The sequence below is a fragment of the Tyto alba genome, unplaced genomic scaffold (assembly GCF_018691265.1).
Source record: "Tyto alba isolate M040663 unplaced genomic scaffold, T.alba_DEE_v4.0 Super-Scaffold_41, whole genome shotgun sequence".
In the NCBI taxonomy this organism is placed as follows: Eukaryota; Metazoa; Chordata; class Aves; order Strigiformes; family Tytonidae; genus Tyto; species Tyto alba.
The window spans coordinates 17,936,845-17,958,848 of record NW_024881317.1 but is presented as its reverse complement, the minus strand read 5'-3'; the positions used below and the strand labels follow the sequence as shown (position 1 = coordinate 17,958,848).

Genomic DNA, 22,004 nt, shown 5'->3' with positions numbered 1-22,004 from the left:
AGATTCTGAGTAATATGATTTGCATACAGTCTAGAAAAAGAGAGATGACAACAATGTTTCCTTACAAGCAAACCTTTGTACCAAATACATGTAAACAGGCTGGATTGTGTATGGATTAAGTCAAGCAAAGAAGCAAAGCTAGAATTCTCAAATCTTTCCTTCCTACTTTCAAGCCTGAATTGTGTCCAGATTCTGTTTTTTTTTCTTGGGGGGAGTGGGGGTGGGAGTGTTGGTTTGTTTGGGGTTTTGTTTTGGTGTTTTTTTGTTTGTTTTTTGTTTGGTTGGTTGGTTGGTTTTTTGTTTTTGTTTTTTTTTTGTTTGTTTGTTTGTTTCCGACTACCAAAGGTCTCTTCCTTAATATAAATTCTTTGTCTGTCTGTCCCTTTCAGAAATGAGACTTGATGTACCTAACTATCTTAAGGCTCCTGAACTATTGTTCATCAGTTCTCTCTATAGCTGATGCACAATTTTTTTCAGAATTCCACCCTCTTCTGTGGGAACTGTTTGTTATTTAAGATGTTGAGGATTAGGAATGATGCTAGTAATACCTTTGGGATTCTTGCTGAGAATTTTATGAGTATCCAGTTTGATCATAGAGAAAAAGTTGTATCCAAGTGTTGCATATAGAATGTTTCCTCTGGAACCATTATCACTTCAAAAGTTCGTGTGAGTTTGGACACTGCACTCAGCATCCACAAGTCTCTGTCTTTGTACTCGGGTGTCAGACTAATTTTATTTGTCCTTGCCAGATCACCAGCACTGAACAGATTGCATTACTGTGTTCTGCTGGGGTGTAGACAATCCATGTTAATGGCTGCTTTAATCTTTTGAGAGTGTTTATTTTATTTGGGGCAGTGACTCCAGCCAATTCTGGTCTCATGCTAGTGATAGTGGTCAAATAGAGATAAGCAGCACCTGCATACGACAAGTTAAACTGTAATCTTTCAACGTTTTGTGCCTAATTTAACTGAAAAAAAGAAATAATCTAATTTGGTTCTCAAGAGTCATAACGTTGCACGGCTTATGTCGCTTACCTTATCCAACATTGATTTCAGGTAATAGCGGTTAGCACTCTGTATTCTATTAACTGTTATGTATCTAATCTAAACCAGATCTATCTGATGTGTCTCATCTATGCATCTGAAGTATCTAATTCTACAGTATACTTCTGTTAGATTTTGCTTTTCAAGGACTAGAAGAGTAGGAAATCGGAGTAGACCAGGGAACCTGCAGATCTGAAGAAAAAGGAGGAAATTAAATGATCTATTATTCCACCTTACACTGCCAATCTAAAAATCTTTTGATGGTAAAATTAACTTCTAAGCATTTAGTCACTTGTTGCAAAAATTGAACCTTCTTGGGTATTCCTTTTACCAGCTTTACAGAACTTACTACTCTGTGTGGTCCCTGATGCACAACTTGGAAAAGGAAACCCTGATTTAGATGGCTAAAGCTTAAAGTCACAGATACTGTTTTGTTGCTGTCTTGAAGCTGCAACTTGTACTGTGTAAACCCTTCAGTTCCTACTAAGCTCAATGTCTACTTTGACAAGAGGGTTTTTTGTGTTGTAAACAAGCCCAGGTGTCTCTCACCCTCCCTCCCAATGCCTGCTCTGGGATCATCTGCAAAGAAATCTGGTAACTTCTAGTTTGTTTTACACATCTGCCTCAGATGTCTACTGTCTCCTGCAGGGCTGGTGATGGTATCATTCAAAGCGTAACAACCTACTGCTTACAAGTTTCCTAAAACTTGCTGCCTTTGGGATATAAGCAATGTCCCAGAATTTTCCAATAAGGAGGAGGTGGTTATCAATGGAAAACAAATCTCACTTTTCATTTTAGGATCCAGTTAATATAACTTGTAGTCAGAGTGATAAGACAGAAATACTATTCCATTTTATTTAAGTGTTATCTTGACTATTACTGTGGTAATATTTTTGCAGAAGTATGTTGGCTTATTATAGAGCAGTGGCATTTGGTTTTGTAAATAATTGGGACACATTACCTGTCACCACAGGCAGCTTACTCTTTAATTCATTGTTTGACAGTTACTGTTAATTTTAGGCTAAATTAAGACTATGTGCCATTTGATTGTAGTCTGTTTGCATTTCAATATTGAATTTGTCTTAGCAATCCTCATTAAGATACAATTAATAAAGACTAACAGCTGTATTAGGTTACTTGGGCTGCTCTGACTAACGTGGGTGGAAGTGTGTTTTAATTACAGGCAATACTCCATCATTTGGAGATTTCAAAGAATCATAGAGTCATTTCAGTTGGACGAGACCTTTAAGATCATTGAGTCTAACTGTAAACCCAGCACTTCCAAGTCCACCACTAAACCATGTCCCTAAGTGCCACATGTACACAGCTTAGAAATACCTCCAGGGATGGTAACTCAGCGACTTCCCTGGGCAGCCTTTTCCAATGCTTGACAACCCTTTTAATTGCTAGTTGGATTGGTTATTTTAATAGCTGTCTATTATGAGACAATTTTGTTACATAATACAAACAATATTGTTATTGTATGAGGTACATACTGTTAGTGCAGACGTGTAACTTCACTTTTTCAAATGTAGAAAGCATAAACATTCTAGTTCATGCTCTTACTTATTTTATCAGTGTGAACTAGACTAATTTACTTAATCCTCATGAAGCCAAAATACTTTTGCTAATTACCAGAAGTAAAATACTTCTAAGCCCTATTCCATAGTAAGAAATGAGATTCATCCTCTTCTGTACAAACTGTATAAATCATATTTTTCACCACGGAAAGAAGCCATGTCTGTGAGACAGTAACTTCACACAGCTTTTCAGGCCAGTGTATCCCAGCAAAAATTCATGTCCTAGTTCTGTCCAAGGTATGTTCTCATGGAAATCCAGGAAACTTTTGTTTGTCTTAAAGATTCCTTTTTCACAGTAAGGCCGTGTTTTTCCAAGGTAGGTAGTTCTAGACCTGGATGAAAATAATTAAATGTATACCTTAAAAAAATAATATGTGTTCTCACAGTACAGGCCAATCATCAGTATCTATTTTAAAGGAAAAAATACTGCTGTGGTCAGTTTAGAGGAAGAGTCTGTCACGCTAAAGAAATCCATCTTAATCTAAGAAGGCCTTAATATATCATAACATGCAAATAATACAGAGCAGTAGAATGATACAGTTTAAACATTTAATGCAGTATAAAGACTTTTATAGTACTTAAACACTCCTTTTGTAGCTATTTAGCATGAAGTCCATGAGAATTTCTATTCCATTGTTTTTACTGCTAATAGTATCATGTACTTATTAACGTAGTGTCTACAGACTAAGCTAGTAGAGAGCAACAACATGATGAAAATATGATCTTTGTCTCTCTCGAAGTACTACTATTTTAGAAAAGGTGATTAGAAAATCCAAGTTCCTAATGGATTAAACCTTTAAAATCAAGACAGTTCAAAGTAAACATATTGTCTGTTCTAGATGCTGCGTGGGCTCTGTAATAGATTTTTTTTTTAGCATTGCAGAACCAAACTAACTATAAACCAACCTAAGTCCATGGAGGTTCACGTACTTCTAAGTAAATTAATGTAGTTTTTAATTACCCCTCCTGCAAAAACAAAAATTATTTCAATAGAATTAGACAAAAGCTATTCATACTTGATCTCTCAGTTTTATTGATGTGTATAAGTGCAGAGAGTATATGGATGGAGAGGTTGGTAATGTTTGTATAGCTAAAAGAAGAATGAGACTGTTGATATGTTGATAGAGAAGACAGGGAGTAGCTCCTGTCCAAGTAAATCATCTCCTCTCACATTTCTTCTTGAACTATCTCCATGTATTTCAAGTGAAAAACTGACACTGTTGGTTTCACATGGATGTTAGAAATCTTTGGAAGCTTTACTCAGAATAAAATCATTTTGAGTAACTAAAGTAAGTTACGTTGTAGATTAGACTGGTAAGGTTCTAAAAAATCTCTTCGTGGAGCAGTTAATTCTTTAGAGAACTGGAGGATCGTTAACATTCTTATAAGCTGAAATTACATTTGACAAATAAGTTTCAAGACTGAAAATGGTCAAGCACAGTGTGGTTAAGTTCCAGACACTTATTTCTTGGTCACATTTTGCTAAATTTGGAACTGAGTCAACATCCTTTGCAAAATGCGTACTGCATATAGTGTTCCATATAGTCATATTTCACTGGAGGCTATGAGATTTGACTGTTTCATTTGTGTTCTTAAGTTATTTATTGTTGTTGTGTCATAAAAATGAGTTGTGCACGGGTGCTGTAATAAACTAACAAATGTCTTATTTGTTTTATTAAACAGGCAGGGATTAAAAGGATGTCTTATTAAAATATCTTGGTTGAAAAGTTGCGTAAGTAATTGGATAAGTTTTTATGGTGAGGTATTTTATTTTGTGAGTGAATGATCTTTCCCTTTGTGCAGAAATTAAGAAAGATCTGCATTCTTTTCAGTGATTGTTGTTAACAGAGATTTTAATACATACAAAGAAATCACATTTTTTTCATTGATTCTGAAAGCATCTGCTGAATTGCTTGATACTATGATGGAATGAGACAGTTTGTTAAATACACCTCTGATTCTTATGATGATTAAAGTATCACCAAGGGGAGATGCCACCTGAGAGGAAGCCGGTTATCTCTTCTCTGTATCTCTTATCTGGTGAAGCTATACTAGGCACTACCTCTGGTTATCAAGAACAGCTTTTGTAGTAGGAAATGACATGAGCTTAAAAATATTAAGGGATGCTTGTGTTGTGCTCTTGAATGCCATCTGATTTACCTAAAATACTTCTTGTGAAACAGGGATCTCTCTAAATTGCTGAGGCTGGAACCACTCGTAGGAGCAGTTGGTATATAGGTATTTAAATACTATACTACCATTTCTTGTAATGTCTGAATTCATCCAACATGTTGAAAAAACAACTGCAATTTTTTACTAATATGTATAACAGAGTATTTATATGATGTGACTTTAACCGTCTTCCTGGAATTAAGAATCTAGACTCCCCAAAGAGTTAATGGAGACTCCAAAGCACTACTAGAGCAGCTTAGTAGAGCCTGTCTACATCTGTTTACTGTCCAGGGACAACTTCAGATCTCCATTTGCAGATTGATTTGTTTGGCTACAGACAAGGGCTTCTGAAATTCTTGCTCTGTGTTTTCTCCATCTCTTGGTAAGAAGAAAGGCTGCTTAAATGGGTAAACCTTCAACTCTGCAATTAGGATCTACAACTCAGTGTTATACTGAGCCAGAAAACAAGTTTTAGAATCAGATATCACTAGATAATGTCATGCTAGTAAACTTGCAGGCATGCAGTTTGAACTTTTACCAAGTGTCATGAAAAGGGGAATGCATTTTTAGCCTGCATTTCTAAGTTTCTCTAATGAGACTTAATACCCATCCATCCGTGTATCATTCTTCCCAATTCCACTGAAACCATTGTGCAATTTGAAAAATAGTTAGAATTGTTAAGCTTAATAAACTTCTTACAAAATCTGTGAAAGTCTGTGTCTCGTGGAGAAGAAAGACTGAAACTAGAATAGTACTGTTTGGTACACTCTGACAGCAGTTGTCTGGACAGTCTAGTGCATACATGGTTTTGGACTAACTCTGGGATGTGCTGGTGGCTGCAGAAGTTCAGGGTTTTAAAGGACAGAAATCCAAAGAAAAAAAGGTTTCCTTCTTTCTGCTGCTCACAGAACAATTTCCTGCAAAGCTGATAGGATTTTCCAATTAAGTTTTCTACATGTGGAGTTGATTTATTGATTCTGTGAATTCAAAGGTGTTAACTGTGCCTCAAAGCATATTGGTATTTGTGTGTTATTAACTAAAGGTAGATAGATGGGTCCAGACAAAACTGAAGAGATCAGCATCTGCAGCACTGAGAGCTGCCTCCTGTTTCTGAAAAATGTTGAGGCTATTTGTAAATCCAGAAGGTTACAAGACTATATGTTGCTTATCACGCTTATGCTTGTTAGTGCAGATTGTGGTGTGCTCTTATAATGAACTTTATTCCTAGCTTTCACATTTTTTTTTGACAAAATTATTTGGTTGGTTGGTGTTGTTTTTGTTTGTTTTGTTTTGTGTTTTAAAGGCCTAGTGTCCTTGTGCAAGAATACTGGATATTTTTTCTTCACTGAAGTATTGCAGCAAATTGCAAATTATGTATAAAACTTAATTATTTCTCTTCACTATTTCTCTTCAGAGTAAATAGTATACGTTGTGCTCTTTGATATTGCTCAGCTTAGTCATGTCCAGGAGAAAGTTGTCAGGCCTAGAAGTGAGAGCAAAAGTGATATAAAATCTAAACCCCAAGTTTCATCTTTACACCTCTACACACAGCGAGCAAGGTAGTTGAAAAAGATTTCAGTATTTTTCAGACTGTTTGAAATATAGATGCAGGAGAAGAAAAACAAATGCAATTCCTCCCTGCTCTTCTTTAACCCCATTAGCACTCTTTAAAGCAATACGTACTCCACGTTTTTCCAGCTTTCAGCTACGGCTGAAATATTGACTTACCTGCAATCCCTTCACTATTAACATCATTACTTCTTTTCCACATTAGGAAGGAAATGTGATACAATTCTAGCAATTCAGGTCCTTTCTTCAGTAAGAAACTTAATACATTTCAGCTGTGCTAGCCCTTAACTTTTTGTCTCCATATGGAAAAAAAGGCTGTCAGGGAACTCTTTGCTTCCACAGATGCATGTGTCTTCATCTCAGTGGTGTTTAATGGATAGATAAGTTCATGGAAAGAACAGAAAACAATATGAGGAAATCTGTCACTTAGTAAATTCGTAGCGGATTGGAGAAGGACTGATAGGACAGGAAGCTTTCAGTGGTGGTACCAGCTGGAGTGATATTCTATAAAGTGTCTCAAGAGGTAAAGTATTATGGGAAAGTTTACTGCTTATGTGTAAGTAGCAATAGCAATTATAATCTAAATTCTCTGATTATCTTTCTGTTTGAGGGCATGCTACTCAGAGCTTTTAATTCCATCATTTGAATTATAGAGAAAATATAGAGCCAGATTTTCATCTTCCTGCAGGGGGTTGTTTACATAATTTGGGGCCTTTTGGCTATGGTTTTACTCTAAGAGACTGACAGTCTAATTTAATCAAGCAGATGTGGATTTGTATATGTGGACTAGATATTCAGTCACATAAACTGTGTAAAAAAAAATCACAGGTCAGATTCAGGACTGTTTGAAGTTGCCCGAAAAGTTCTTTGCAGCTAAATCTCTTCTGGATTAAATCTGTTTGTGAAAGTGGTAGTTTTTCTTCCTTTTAGTTAAAGCCTCTAGTCTTTGAAGATCATCATCATAGAAAGCATTAATTTTATACATAAGAAAATAGTAGCTGCTGTGTAGTTTCTGAGTTGCATATATTCTGTTGCATGTAACCAGATCCATTTCTATATTAATTAAAACACAAATACTGCTGACACAAGCTTAGTTCAGATTCAGGTTTAAATATTTGACCAGTTGATGGTAGTGACCTTCTTTTCCTGACACCACCACTTTTACTTTGATGCTAGTGCTTGAAAAAACAAGTTATTATCAACTAGATAAAGTTCAGTTTGTACCTTTTTACATGTTGAAGTATTATGAACACCCTATAGATGGCTTGCTTTTCAATGTCTACTTATTGCAGCTCCAAGAAATTAGCTCATTCTGTCTGTTATGAAATGGAGAATAGTGCTTGTTGATTGGTTCAGCAAACTGAAAAGCAAGAGGTTTTTCCAAAACTTTTGTAAATAAGAGAAAAGCTGACTCAGATGAGCAAATACTGCATGTATTCACTGTCTGACAAACTGACTGATTTAGTGGAAAGTGACTGACTTAAACAATAAAAGCATAATTTTTCAAGTAGCCTTTTGCAAAACTAACCAGGGAAATGAGAGTAACCCTGTTTCTCTGCTTCTTGCACTGTGGTTGATCACTCCATAAGCCACCATTATTATCTGCTTATTTAGTTGCTTTTTTTTGCAGGAGATGTAAGAATATGCTTTCAAGCAAAATCTTTTGTTGCTTTTTTAATTTGTTTTTGTTTTGGTTTTTTTTTTTTGTGGTCTATAGTCTTGCCTGTCTGTTGAGCACCTTCTTAACAAACACTCCTGCTCTGTCGTTTTGAGACCAGCTCTCCGCATCAAATAACAGGTTTTCTTTCTTTCCTTCCCCACCCAGTCACTTGTATTATCATATAATACCTAATGAAATTATAGATCATCACTGAAATGATTCCTCCTCCACATCTTTTTATTTTGAGCCAACAGTAACAGGATTCTTTCTTTGGTCCTTGCTTTTTGGGCTAATAAGCAGACCTGCTATTCAAGCAGAGCAATTTTCTGCCATGCTGCTTTGAAAAATTTCTAATAAATTGTTAGTGTGTATTGTCCAAAGTGATGATACATTGTTTCTAAAAATAATCATCAACGACTCCCAAATAATTTTGCTTTGCATTTAGCTTCAGATCAGCAACAAAGCAGAGGAGTTTGATCAATGTTTCTTTAAAAGAAAAACAAAAGTGAATGTAGGGAAGAGAATGTCAGTTTGGATAGCTTCAAGAAATTTTCATTTTACGAATCTGTCTACTCTCCATGTCTCTTCAGTTATAAAAAGCAGAGAAAAATACAGGTATTCCTGAAATCTACGTGTCTGAAATGTTTAAAAAATATATGAATAATTGCTTCTGCAATAGATTGAACTGAAAGATATTATGTGCTGAAGCTTGTAGTAAGCTCTACAAAACATGTTCTAATTCCTTAGAGTGACGTTGTCATTACATTTGTCAAATAAGGCTCAAGGAGAATACAAATTCTTTTACATTTTTCCCTCTTTTTTCTGTCTAGTAGTCTATGATGAGCAATTTGTTTCAGATGAGATTGTTCTTTTAGTTTACAGGCACTATTTTCATATGTGAATTTGGTACATAAGTTAAAAAAAAACAGGCACTGCTATTATTTTCTTTAGCTGTTGCCTGTAGACATTAATATTCAGTGTGGTGAAGGGTTTTATTTCTCCAAACCCCAGGCATATTTTGCAATCAATAGCAATTTCCATTTTTTTTTCCCCTAGCTTTCTAAATTTCCTGTTTTGCACACTGATATTCCAACTATGTCCTGCTTTTCATAGTATGTAATAATCATGACAACAACAATGGCAATGAGAGTGAATGCTCTACTTCTTAGACATGTTGAGTATTTATTAATCCTGCTGAAGTTGGTCAGAGCTGTTCAAAAGCTCTCAAAAATAAGGCTGCACTATTTTAATGACAAACTTTGAGTATCTGTTAGTTGCTAATGCTTATTTTTGTGTAAATTCTTCTGCGTGTTTCCTTATAACACTTTCCTTGATTCATCAGCTTCCCATTCTCCTCATTGAGCCTGACTATTTCCTGTTGTTTTTTTTTTTTTTTTGTTTAATATTGCCTGAATTACAGGAAAAATCATAAATGCAGAGAGATTATTAGTTTTTACAACTGTAGAGGTAGCTATAGCTTATTTGTGGTGAGAGAAAACTTACAGAATGTTACCAAATTGATTTGACTAAATGAAAGAGGGTTTTTCTTGCTGCTTAGGGCGTCTTATATTTTCTTTAAGTTTTGATGAACTTAATACTAGATAATTTCACACTAGACACTAGACATTTTGCTTGAAAAGTAAGTTAAATAGTTTGCTAATATGTGTAAGCATGTCTGAAAAAGAGTTGCAACATGAAAAAGAAACAGATTCCAAGAAAACTGCAGAGGATTATAATAGTATAGTACTACTTTTGCCTTTATTTTTAAAAAAGTTCCGCATGTTTTATGTTGTCATTTGATGTGATTTTAACATTAGCAAAGATTCCAACAATTGAACATGTTTTATAATAATTGTGCTGTAATCCTGCTGTAGTGACTGTAGGGAATGAGTGTCTTTAGAGTACTTAAAGCAAGTTAGTATCCATTATAGTTGATTATAGTCAATTGCAATTCTTTCTCAGTATAAAATGCGATGCATGACCTTTACTACATTACTTGCCTACAGCTTGATATCCTGAGCTGAGAAAGAGTTCAAGATTCACGTTATAATCAGCTACATGACAAGCTGTGACTGCTCAGTCACCAGCACAGCTATTGAGTTGTTGAATGGCCTTTAATACTGCATCTGTGGTAGATTGTTCCATACTTTTCCAATGGGATGAGGAGCGCTTTCTTTCTAGATTTGTCTGATGCATGCTTTTCAGTTTTCCTGATGGGTTCTTCACAGAGTGTCCATTACTTATGTAGGCTAAGTGAAACACACAGTTGCTACACTTAAATCATGCATCTTTGAAATGTTCTGAAATTAATCATTCCAGATTCCATGTTTCATATCTTTATTTTCTCCTTTGTATCTCTAGTTCTAAAAATCTTGGACATGACATTAAAACATCATTTTTAGTAGGAAAAAGAATGAAGCCTTCTGTTCTTTTTAGTTTAGGTTTCCAAACTAAATGCAATAACTGAGGAACTTCATATTTTTACAGAAGTGAGGACAGTTGTCGCAGGGTTAGGGGAAATTACCAGTTCTGTTTTGCTGCATAATGTGTCCGTGTGAGCTTTTCCCTTCTTTAGCTTATTTAGCTGCCATATACAACGAGCTAATATGCTTAATGTTGAATTCCAGCACATTTTATGAATGCCTGGCAAGCTAGTAACTTGCTATTCTTTCTATGTTATGTGAATCTAAGGATCGACAAGTACTTGCTTTTTGTATGTCATCTGAACCTCAGAAGTTCAATAATGTCATTATTTTTAGTGTACGTGTAAGAGAGGAGACTTTTCCATCAGTCACTGAAGTGGTAGGATGAACCATTTGGTGTGATCAGTATTCTTAAGGGAACCATGGAAGAATCACCATTATGTGCTTTGCCTTCATGTGAGGAACAATGCAAAATGAAGAGTAACAGACAGTCAAGCCTTGTGTTTCAAATAGCAGCTGAATTGTCTACCTCAAGAGATGAATATGCTGAACTCTTAATGTGTTGACTGTGCACTTGACATACAATTAAGCAGTTGAGCATTTCTCTAATCTCTGTGTACAAGAAGATAAAGGAAGCTTGGAGAACTGTATCAGTAAGACTATTTACACAGAGCTCATAATGCTAATGCTTTTGATGTCCTTTAAGCTTCTGCCTTCCTATTGCTGTCAGCTCAATACACTGCACACATTCTCTGAGTCAAGCGAGCATAAGCCAAGGAGGGGAGAAATGTGTTCCATTTCTCACATGGAAGAACCACTACTCAGGGAAGAATTTTTCTATCTAGAGGAGAAACCTTTTCCTTCATCAGTAACTTGTGACAGACTATAGAGACTTGGGAAATAGATAAAGTGATAGATGTTTCTCACACAGTGATTGCAAAGAGATTTCAAGTGATGAAGGTTCAGTACAAAAAGAAAATATGTTTGTGCTAGAACTTGAGACTATACTTGAGAACTAGTTATTAAAAAATTAGATCACCAAAGTGCTGCTGTACTCTGGGGAATAACATAACTGTCAGAGGTGTCTGCAGGAACATGAAACATTAGTCAGTCATAAATCTTTCATAGATGACCTATAGACAGATGCTGTGTGTCAGATACTGTAGCCTTCCCCCACAGTTTTCAATACAGATGTCTGCAGAACATGGCAGAGCCACCTTCCATAACTAGAATAATTTCTTCGATGCTTGGCCATTTCTCTTTAAGAGGACCTATGTATTGGTAGTGGCCATCTTTAACATAAAAATCTCTTATTTCAGGTGATCTCTTATTTCAGTGAGTAAAGAGAAGGGAGAAGGCTCCTTCAGAAGGTGTATTCATAATAAGATTAAGTTCTTAAATATTACTGCTTCCTTATTATCAGAGACATATTTTTCTTCATATGTTGCTTGAGCTAAATGAAATCTTTGCAAAGAACCACTGAGCAGTGCAACTGTAGGTAAGGACTTTCTCTGAATGTAGAACCTGCACTGAAGGGGCCTAGTTTTAATAGAAACTGAGCACAAAGCTGATGTTCTAAAATATAATGCTTTTATCTTGTCCTAAAACTGCTTCAGGTTGCATGCATGAAACAAAAACGATGGAAGTGAGCACACACTCGACACTTTGTGGGGAGATGCTGATCCAGGTTCAACACAATATTAGCAGAGAAGGTTTTCAGCACTGTGCACTGGCCATAAGCTGCTGAGAAGATTGTAGGAAGTATTTTAGTTCTGTGTCAGAAGTGGAAAATGGGATCCCTTTTGAGTTTAGGACAAGGATTGCATGAGAGTCTCAGAAGAGAATTGAGGTACTTCTAAAAACTGAGTGGAGGAAGCTTCTTCAGCTCCTTGTTAGTGATTACTTAGAAATGTCAGAAAAAAAAAACCCTGGGAAAGTTACTGTGAATATTCATTCCTAATGAAGAGCTTCTCTGCCATCTGGCCTCGGCTGATTTTGCTAGGACTCCTTCTTACCCTCAAAGGTCTTGTTTGAGATCAAATTCTTTGTTTTGAAATATATAAGTAGCATCTTTAATCTGTGTCTCCTCATTTTCTTTGCTAACTTCACACAGAAGTTACTACAAGGACCATGCAAATGTAAAAAAAAATAAATTCAAAGTTTGTCCTCATATTTATAAAGGAATTGCAGCTCTGATTACACCCTGAACCTTTTGATACCTAGTGATAATTTTATTCTATATTTTTATGTCTCTTTATCATTTGTCATGGACCAAGTTATGGTTCTGTGGGGAGCATTCTTCAGTTTATTGGCCCACTATACAGGAGAATACAACAGAGTGAGCAGTATTTAAGGTTGATCTTAAACTGAGTATTCACAGCAGCTAATCTCAGCCTATGCTTACTGTGTAGTCAGTGAGTAAAGAGAAGGGAGAAGGCTCCTTCAGAAGGTGTATTCATAATAAGAAGATTAAGTTCTTAAAATCTGAAGTTAATATTAATGTTCAGTTCCTATACAGATTATGATTAAAATCTTCCATATGCTAGTCAGGTGAGAGGTCATTTGTAAGGAAGAGTAAGGAAAAACTTGCATTTCACAGAATGACTGAAGAAATTATTTGGAGGGATAGCAATAACTGCTATAAATCTCACAGCAAGTTATGTATAAGCTTGAGTTTTTGCACACTGTACTATGAAGTTAGTGTTCAGTGAAACAGATAAACTAAAAAAAAAAAAAAAAAAAAACAAAACCAAACCAAAAAACAGAAAACTGAATAAATTCTTGAAGCTGCAGTGCGTGTGTGTGTGAGAACAGCCAATGAGGGCTGAGCTACATGCATTGCCTTGTGCCCTAACAATTATAGTATCCATGGTAATCTTTTAGATCACTTCTTTATGACAGCAAACTAAATGGAATAATTTTTAGCATCATTTGAATGGTACATTGTGATTTGCTAAAAAAAAAAATGTATGTACTGCAAGTACATACATCAAGTCTTCTTTCATCTGAAGAAGTAGGTCGACTGATAGAAAGGATTTATTTTTCTGTGCAGCTGGTGCATTGAACAAAACTATTAAAATGTTTCAATCATTGTTTATTGACATGTAGCTGAAAACAGGAATATACCTCGACAGCTTGATTATTTTTAGGGCAGTGATACAAGTTATGTTTCCATAGGAGAAACATCATCATTTGATTTTGAAGGCTGCAGAACAGAGTTTTTAGTTATTTCCCTATAGCTAACAGAAGTTTCATAGTGTAGATATTTCAGTTTGTTAACATGGTATACATGGAAATGTTGAGGCATATTCACACTTGATGGTTATTTCTATCCCTTGCAGTTGAAGTATCTTTGGAAGTGTTAGAGCTATTTAAAGTTACTTCTGTAAGTTGATGAGGGTTTTACTGTTGGGTTTTTTTAAGTTCTGTGAGGGTGATAAAGATGAGGATAGCCAAATGCAGTTTGACTGCTGTTTATATATCCTTTGCTATGTATGAAATTATTCTTTTTATGTTATTCTGAAGTTTAAAATAATCTACTTCTGTATGATGTTATTTATGAAGTGGTACATTCATAAGTAAGCTCCAAAAAAGAGTTGAAGATAATTCTTTGGTCATTTGTATGATTCTTGCATGAAAATATATCATGGTGAAGGAAAAAAAAAAAAAAAAAAGCTTGGAATCTTATTAAGTACTCTATGTTAGCTCACAAACATTTAATGTTACAGTTGAGTTGTTATACAGACAACTGGGATTTTTTGCATAAGGACTATTATCTACTGAGATGTGGTTATTTCTGTATGTATTCTAGGAAATAATGAGAAAGTGTTCTGTTTTCATACCATAATTCTCACAAATTCATAAAAATTGTGGACCTTGTTATATTTCTGCCTGTTTATTGGTAGGAATGTTTTCCATGATGAAAGGGTTTAGGCAGATATCTGTTAAATGTTGATTTTGATAAGCCTGGGCTCAGTTACAAGCATATGGGTTTTGTGAATGGATTAAAAAAACCAGAAACAGTAAAACATTTTAAGTGCCTTTTAAAACAATAAAGTGAAGTTTGTAGTAATTGGATTACGTATTTGGAAGTAGCAGGCCTTGTACCTAAAAGACGGGAGTAGATTATATGCAAAGGGAAATGCTGTTTCTTTTAAAAATAAATAAATTCCATGAAATAAAGTATTGTTTCTTCTTTCTTCACGTGTTTGTCCGTTTTTTCCATGAAAGAAAATGGTTATCGTAATTGAGTCTTCTGGATAACTCTTAACTAGTTTGTTGCATTAGTTTTTGATAGTTTATGAGAAGAAAAACTTTCAAAAGTGTATTTGATGAATCTTAAGAAAGAGAACTATTAGCGGAATTTTAAAGTGTGAATTACCATTGTCATGTAAGATAGCCATAAGGATATTTTTGTACCTTCATAATTATTTATTTTTTAAAATTAATTGTCTGGGTTGAGCCCAAGTAATCTCCTTAATACAAATTATTCTATATCTTAATTTATCTGCATTGAGAGTAGTATCTATTAGGCTCCTAAGGTCAAAGGTAAAGTGGATTTCTGCCAGTTATTATTATTCAAATAGGACAGAACAAGTACAATGATTAATATACTACTTCTTTTTTTCCAGATTTCTCAGGGGACAAAATTTTGCTTATTCATACCTTCTACTGTGGCAAAAATGGATTATTTTCCTCACCAAAAACCAGCAGCATAATGCCCATCTGACACATGCCTCAAGGAACTCTTATTTAAAGTCTGTTGTAAGTAAGTCAAATTAAAAACGTCCTTAAACGTAGCTTTAATCATCTGTCTATCTATTTACAGCTCAAGCATAAGTAGCCTTAACAGGAGAACTAATCTTAGCAGTCTGGCTTTGCAGCAGCAGCTGTTTGTTCTTAAATGAAAGTATAGGAGGAAGTAAGTTGCTGTAAAGCAGAGGTTGAGGTTGAGCTGCTTCCTGACCAGTGCATGCCCGTGTGTCATACCTGTGTGTTCTGTTCCTCTCCCCACAACCCCCATTAAATGTTTACTGTGATTCACTGCAAATCAGAAGCTATGGGATTATGCACGAATAGCATGATCGAAAAGATTATCTGCATTGTAAATGAAGGTTTAGACTCCTGTTGCTATGGCAATTAATTTTAGAATTTGCAATGTAGAAATAGGCAGCTAAATAACTCAAAATGTAAGAAACAGCAAGTGGTTTAGCTGGTCTTCATTGTGTTGGCTGCTGAGCTTCGTGCACTTTGTGGTTTTGATAGGCCCAAGTGTTTCATTTTTAATGCAACACAAACTTGAAAAAATTAATGGAACTCCATATTTTATATACCAAATAATGATTACTCAGGCATCTTACTTTTTATGTACTGAAGTAAATTCTATGCATGCAGAGTGTTAAGATTAGAGTTTTGGACAGCATAGCTTTGTTACTTGAAGAAGAATGACTTTTGGAGGGATAGGTTCAATATTTGGAAAGTTATCTTCTTGCAGCATCAGGAAAAAATTATGAGGGAAAAAAATCTGAAAGAGGAAAAAAATCTAGTTTGTTCATATTACTTCTGTAGAGATATGGTCTAGTAGAAGAGATGCACATTACTTAATGAAACTGCATTTAACAAGTGGCCTCAGATTAATGTTTGAAACCTAAATTGTTATATTTCCAGTACAGTATGATACTGCCTACTTCTTTATCACTCTCCCAGATAAAAGAATAATTGATACTTGAATTTGATTTAAAATTAAGGTCTTTGTTTTAAGGAAATTCCAGTTGTATCAGTGGTATTACATTTATCTTGTGCACTGCTGCTTTCTGCCAGAATACAATTAACATACTATGAGGGCCCTTGTGAATAAAATAAGGGTGTTGTGGTTTGAGCTCAGAGGGCAACTGAGCACCACACAGCCACTCACTTCCCATTCCCCCCCAGTGCTGAGAAGGAGAAAATAAGCCTGGCTTGGGATTCGAGATATGGTCACAGGCAAAAGGCAGACTTGTTAGGGGAAGGAAAAAAGAACACGGATTTATTACAGACACTAACAACAACACTTAACAGAGTAGGACAGTGAGAAGCGTTACTACATCTTGAGAACACCCTCCCCCCACCCCTCTTTTCTTACAGGGCTCAGCTCTGCTCTCGATATCTCTAACTCCTCCCCCCAGCAGCGCAGGTTTGGGGGGTGTGTGTGTGTGTGTGTGTGTGTGTGCAGTCAGTGCTGCCTCTTCTTCCATCTTCAGTGGGGGAAGGAACTTCTGGAACTTGTTCCCTCTGCTCCAGTGTGGTCCCCCTCTCACAGGAGACAGCCTTCCACAAACTTTCTTTGATGTGAGTCCCTCCCATGGGCTGCAGTGTTCCCTATGCTGCTCTGGCGTGGGACACCAACTTTCTAACTGGAGTCCCTCTCAGGGGCTGCAGCCCTTCCTGAGCTGCTCCAGCATGGGACATCCCCACATGCTGCAATCTTTCTAGTGCCAAACTCCAACAGCACGGGCTGCTTCTTCCCGCAGGATCCTGGCCTCTTTTGGGTATAGATACCTCAGCTGACCATGCGAGGCCCCTCACAGTCAATAAACCAATGTCTGCTCCACCGTAGATCTTCATGGGTGGCGGGGGGGGGCCGCCCTGCTGTCTCACCACAGGATACAGGGGGGATTTCTGCTCCGGCACACCTCCCCCCTCCTTTCTTCTTCCATTCTTCCACTTATCTTGGTGTTCACACAGCTGCCACAACTCTTCCTCACAAGTCCAACTCCTCCTCACCAGGTCCCTTCTTAAATACGCCATTGCAGAGGCACAGCTGACTGGCTCGCCCTTGGTGCAGAGGTGGGTCTGACTTGGAGCTGGGGGAGCTTTGAGAAGCTTCTCACAGGAGCCACCACTGTAGACCCCTCCCCTGCTACCAAAAACCCCACCACTCACTCAACCCAGGACAAACGGAAACACAGTAATTGTCTTACTTTCATCCTGTTTATCTTGTTGTCATGTATGAAAGTAAAAATGTTATAGCAATGGTGATGTTCTATCCTGAAAAAGTACTGTTGAAGGAAGGGGAAGGTAGAGGGTCCTTATGTGGAAAGGCTCTGTCTCCTGCTTGTCAGTTTGTCAATTCTGGACCCCTATTTCCATGGAATACTTGTTTGTCTATGACATTTTTTCCCTCCAAGAACATAATCGTTCTTGTGTAAGAATAATAGTGTTATGAAAACCCTCTGAAGCTCCACAAAAATACAGTTGTAAAAATGTTCCAGCAGAACATCTGAGCAGATTAATTAATCCTCCTGCATATGCATCTGACACAGGACTGGTGCTGTGCTTTTTGCTAGGCTGCCTTCAGTGGTGAAGTGCAAGTAAAAGACCTCTCAGTTGTTATCAGTGTTATCAGTGACTGTAGCTGTTTCACAACATTTTCTGGAGACTCAGTTGTTGTAAGGTATTGAATGTTTCTAGCTTTCCATAATGTTTCTTCAGTGGAAGTGTGCCATAGCTCTTAAATGCAGTGTGATCTTTTAAATTTTTCTTTTCTACTTTAATTTATTTTAGCATCCAATAATAGGTTATAATCTCTAATTCTTAAGTAAATCACCTCAAAAGATGATTTAGTGGTGTCCTTTATCAATAGTTCTAGCTTCAAATAATTAAAATAAACAAACAAATAGTAGACATTGTAATTAAATAAAAATAGCATTTCTGAAAACTGAAATGCAGCTGCATTTTTAAAATACCTCCCAGTTGGTCTCTGAACTTCAGCAGTATTCTTTCTAGAACTGAACTTAAAACAGTTGAACAATTCTCTTCTCTTGGATAATAGCTCTTTTTTGATGGTTCCCACGGGGGTTTAGTGTGCTGATTGAGGATTCTTCAGCATAGCTTCCGTCATATTCTGTTTTTTCACTTCTGTGTCTAATGTATCGTTCAGGGCTTGTCTACAGAGATATTGAGGAAAATTGATGCAAGTCAACTAAATGTAGGAATTTAAAGGGGACAGCTTAAATCCCACCAAGTCTCTGTGTGCACTCTTCCATTCATAATTAAAGTGGCCTCCAGTGAATTTAGTTTAATTCACTTCAAAGGCAGGATGATCCAAACCAAATTAAGGCCACATTTTATTCCCAGATGAAAGTGTTTGCAAAGGAATTTAATGGCCGTGGACAGATCCAGTTAAATTAATTTGAGTTAATTTTCCTGAGTTCCATTGTGTAGATAAAACCTTAGTAAAAATGCCTGATTGGGGCTTTTATTTTTCTTCTTTCTTGTTCTTCATCTTTGTTCCTATAACTCTGTTATTTCATACTTGAGAAGGTAGGTGGCCCATAATTTGTATTAGTCACTAAGTGTTGTCTTGTTATCTTACATGTTTTAAGAGTCCATATTTTATAATTAACATATAGGTACCTCCCTTTGCTATCAAGTCCAGTGCGTGTTACCTTTTGTTTAGGTAGTTATCATCAATTTGACTGCTTCAACTAAAACCTTTTAATCCATCACTGTAACTACATCTGCTGTCAAGATCTTACCCATCCAGCATCTTTTAAAAACATTTTTTACAGATTTTGTAGAACTGGGTGCTTATTATTGCAAATAAGTTATGACTTCATGTTTCTTCTATAATGTAATTATGCAGTGCCTCTTAATGGAGTGATTCTGGTGGTAGACCTAAGTCAAGTGCGGCTAATTAGAATGGAGGTGCTTGTATGGATGGTACGAGCAAGATTTCATTATAGTGCAAAATAAAGATAAAGAACAAGCCAGATGGTAGTGAGTTGGAACATGCCTGTGCAGTTAATTGAAGTACTAATTTAAGACTGTGGACTGGTTTTTTGTCGTTTTTTTTTTTGTTTTTATTTGGTTTGATTGGGTTTTTATATTTGAATGTATGTATAGGACATTGATATTACTAGTAGACTTGCCTTCTGCTAATAAAATATCCTTCTTAGCTTCAACTGTCATTCTGTGAGCATAGTTTAAGAGGAAAAAGTAAGAATTGATTTAGGCTATTCCTTGTGAATCTGAGAGAAAAAGTACATTTCAGAACAGTGAGCAAATTTTACAGTTAGTGAAAAATACCCTGTCTCTACTTTCTTAAATGACCATGCTGTGGTCTATCAGCAGAACGCATCTACCCTCAGCTGTCCCCTTTTCATTTAAGAGAGCTTTTGATTTTTTTAAATATATTTATTTTTTAAATCAAAATTGTGGAAAAGGATCTGACAACCGAGGAGAGTGTTAAGTACTAAGGAAACAAAAATGATCATGTCAAAAGCTATATTGCTCTTACAGGTAAAAGGCTAAAACAGTCTTTCAACAGTTGGTGTTGTAGCCTGAGTAGCAAACAGCAGTTTAGCTGGGCCCCAGCAGTACTTTCCAGGTAGAAATTTGGACTGAATGGCAGTGATGCAGGCTTTGGCAGAAGGGGTATAATTTAATTGCTAGAGGGAAATAAAAACAAAAGAAAAAAACTCCTCAGTCCTTTGATAGGATACTTGGGATTTGTAAAATTCTTGGAGAAATGCTAAGGCAGGTGATTCAGATCAGTAGCAATTGGTCCATGACACTGCCTGGGGCACCAAAGCAGCACAGTCTTCTTATCTCTGATTTGGGTACGATTTTGGCATGTGCTTAAATCCAAACATGTAGTTCTGTGAGTTTTTGAACCACTGCTACAGTGATTTGTATAGAAGTGCTTTAGATGAATGTGAGTCAATATATACTTACAGTTTACACCATCCTGCTACAATTATATAAAACATCAATTAAATTTTTTCATTGCACATACTTTGCTTAGCTCTTTGGGAATTCTTCCATTTTTCTTCAGTGTTTGACATCTTGAACCAGTATTTCTGTTGGAATTTGGAGTCTAATATTTTAGTGGTATTTTTATCCCTGTAAAAAGTATTATTTTTTCCTTTCCTGCCAAAAATTAAAAGCAATTTAGTTCATGGGGAACAAAAGAAGTCATGTGTTATGGAAAATAACATTGACTTGCCGTTAAGTTCCTTTGAAAGGTAGAGAATTGTAGATGTAGAGAATAGCATTACCTTTACATGAGCAGTTAACACTTTAATGCATATGCATTTGCCATGCTTGCTCCACACTAAAAAAACTAAATGTGATTACATTTTTTGCAACGTGGTCATATACTAGTGTTTGTTGGCTTTGGTTTTTGTTTTTGTTTCATTTTGTTTTTAATAAAACCACTTATCAGATCTATAATTATCATCAGCTTAGTAAAGATGTGTGAATTCCTATTGCTATTCCTAAGCTAATGCCTAGATGTTTTACCAATGGTGCACAAGTTTTAAAAAAATGGGTCAAATTGTACAGAGGAAAAACTTCTGTCAACCAAGCTTAGTATGTTGCTTAGGCAATCACATATCATTTTATTGGTACACTGTATTATATCTTCAATATTTACGTACAAAGATAGACATTTACAATATAGTTTAAACATTTGTTTATTAGCAAACCATAAACTAGGGAGGAGAGGACTTTTTTCAAAAGAGACAATTTGTTCTTTTGCCAATTCTTCACATGTAATCACTGTGACCTTTGAAAAGGGTTTTAAAAATACTGCTGTAAATTTAAGGTGTTGTTTTTCACCAATGTATATTATTATGTAAATAATTTTCAGGAAGAATCTAATTTTTAAACTTGTGATATTTTCTCTACGTCTGTATCTAAACCCCATCCAAGTGTGTATGTCCTATTACAGAAGTAAGCAAATTCCTATGCATGTGTAAATTGCTTATCTAATTTTCCAAGTGAAAATGATAGTGAGAAAGGGAAAAGGTTTCATAGAGATTTTTGTCAAATAGAAATTGTATTAACATTATGGTGAGGATCATATTATTCCATTGCCCAGTGAGAGTAACACCTGAATAGCTTATTCAGTAGTGTTAAAAAACAGGCCACAGGATTGCAAAAAAACAGGCCAGGTTTTTAAGTCTGGCTTCCTGTCACTGCAGGATGTTATATTGTACTTTACATGTACTTAGGTTGCTCTATTTTAAAAGGTCATTCAGTATTTGATCCCTACCTTGTATGGAATGATTGTTCCCAGTACTTCTGTCACTGGGAACCCTGTCTTTATTTACAGACTGTATTTGCTTGTGGCTGGGTGTATTTATGGAGAGCAGTCTCAATCCACTTCTCAACCTTGTTTTGCAATCCAGGCTCTTATAGCGACTTGTCTTTGGATAAAACACTTAAATTCTGATGATCTGTAGCCTTCCATTTCACCTGTTTCAGTCTGAGGTGATCTCTCTGACACATCATTTAGTGAACTTACTACCAGTATTCCAGAAGAAGCTTTGTCAAAATCTGTCTTTTGTTTTTACCTTCTAGTTCTATTTTGAATACTGGAAAACAGGAACATGTTTGTATGAATAATTGTTTCTGATTTTTCCAACTGTATCTTGGCTGCAGACCTGACTATATCTGTACAGAAACAAAAATAAATGCATCTAAACAGAGAGATAATAGTCCCCAGATCTTCAGGGAAACACTGCAGCAAAGTATGATTGAAGAATTACTCTGAATGCAAAAAGTTTACTGAATT

General features: G+C 36.0%; 1 protein-coding gene across 8 annotated transcripts in view; it reads left to right on the top strand.

The window, feature by feature from the left end:
- The window catches only part of OTUD7A (OTU deubiquitinase 7A), a 201,551-nt gene that overhangs the window by 102,955 nt on the left and 76,592 nt on the right, over window positions 1-22,004 (top strand). For 7 of the 8 annotated variants that reach the window (XM_032990301.2, XM_032990305.2, XM_032990304.2 and 4 more), the window contains one exon: window positions 15,079-15,215. The gene's annotated coding sequence lies outside the window, so the exon portion shown is untranslated. The remainder of the gene's footprint in view (window positions 1-15,078; window positions 15,216-22,004) is intronic. The other variant, XM_032990300.2, reaches the window with a different exon arrangement.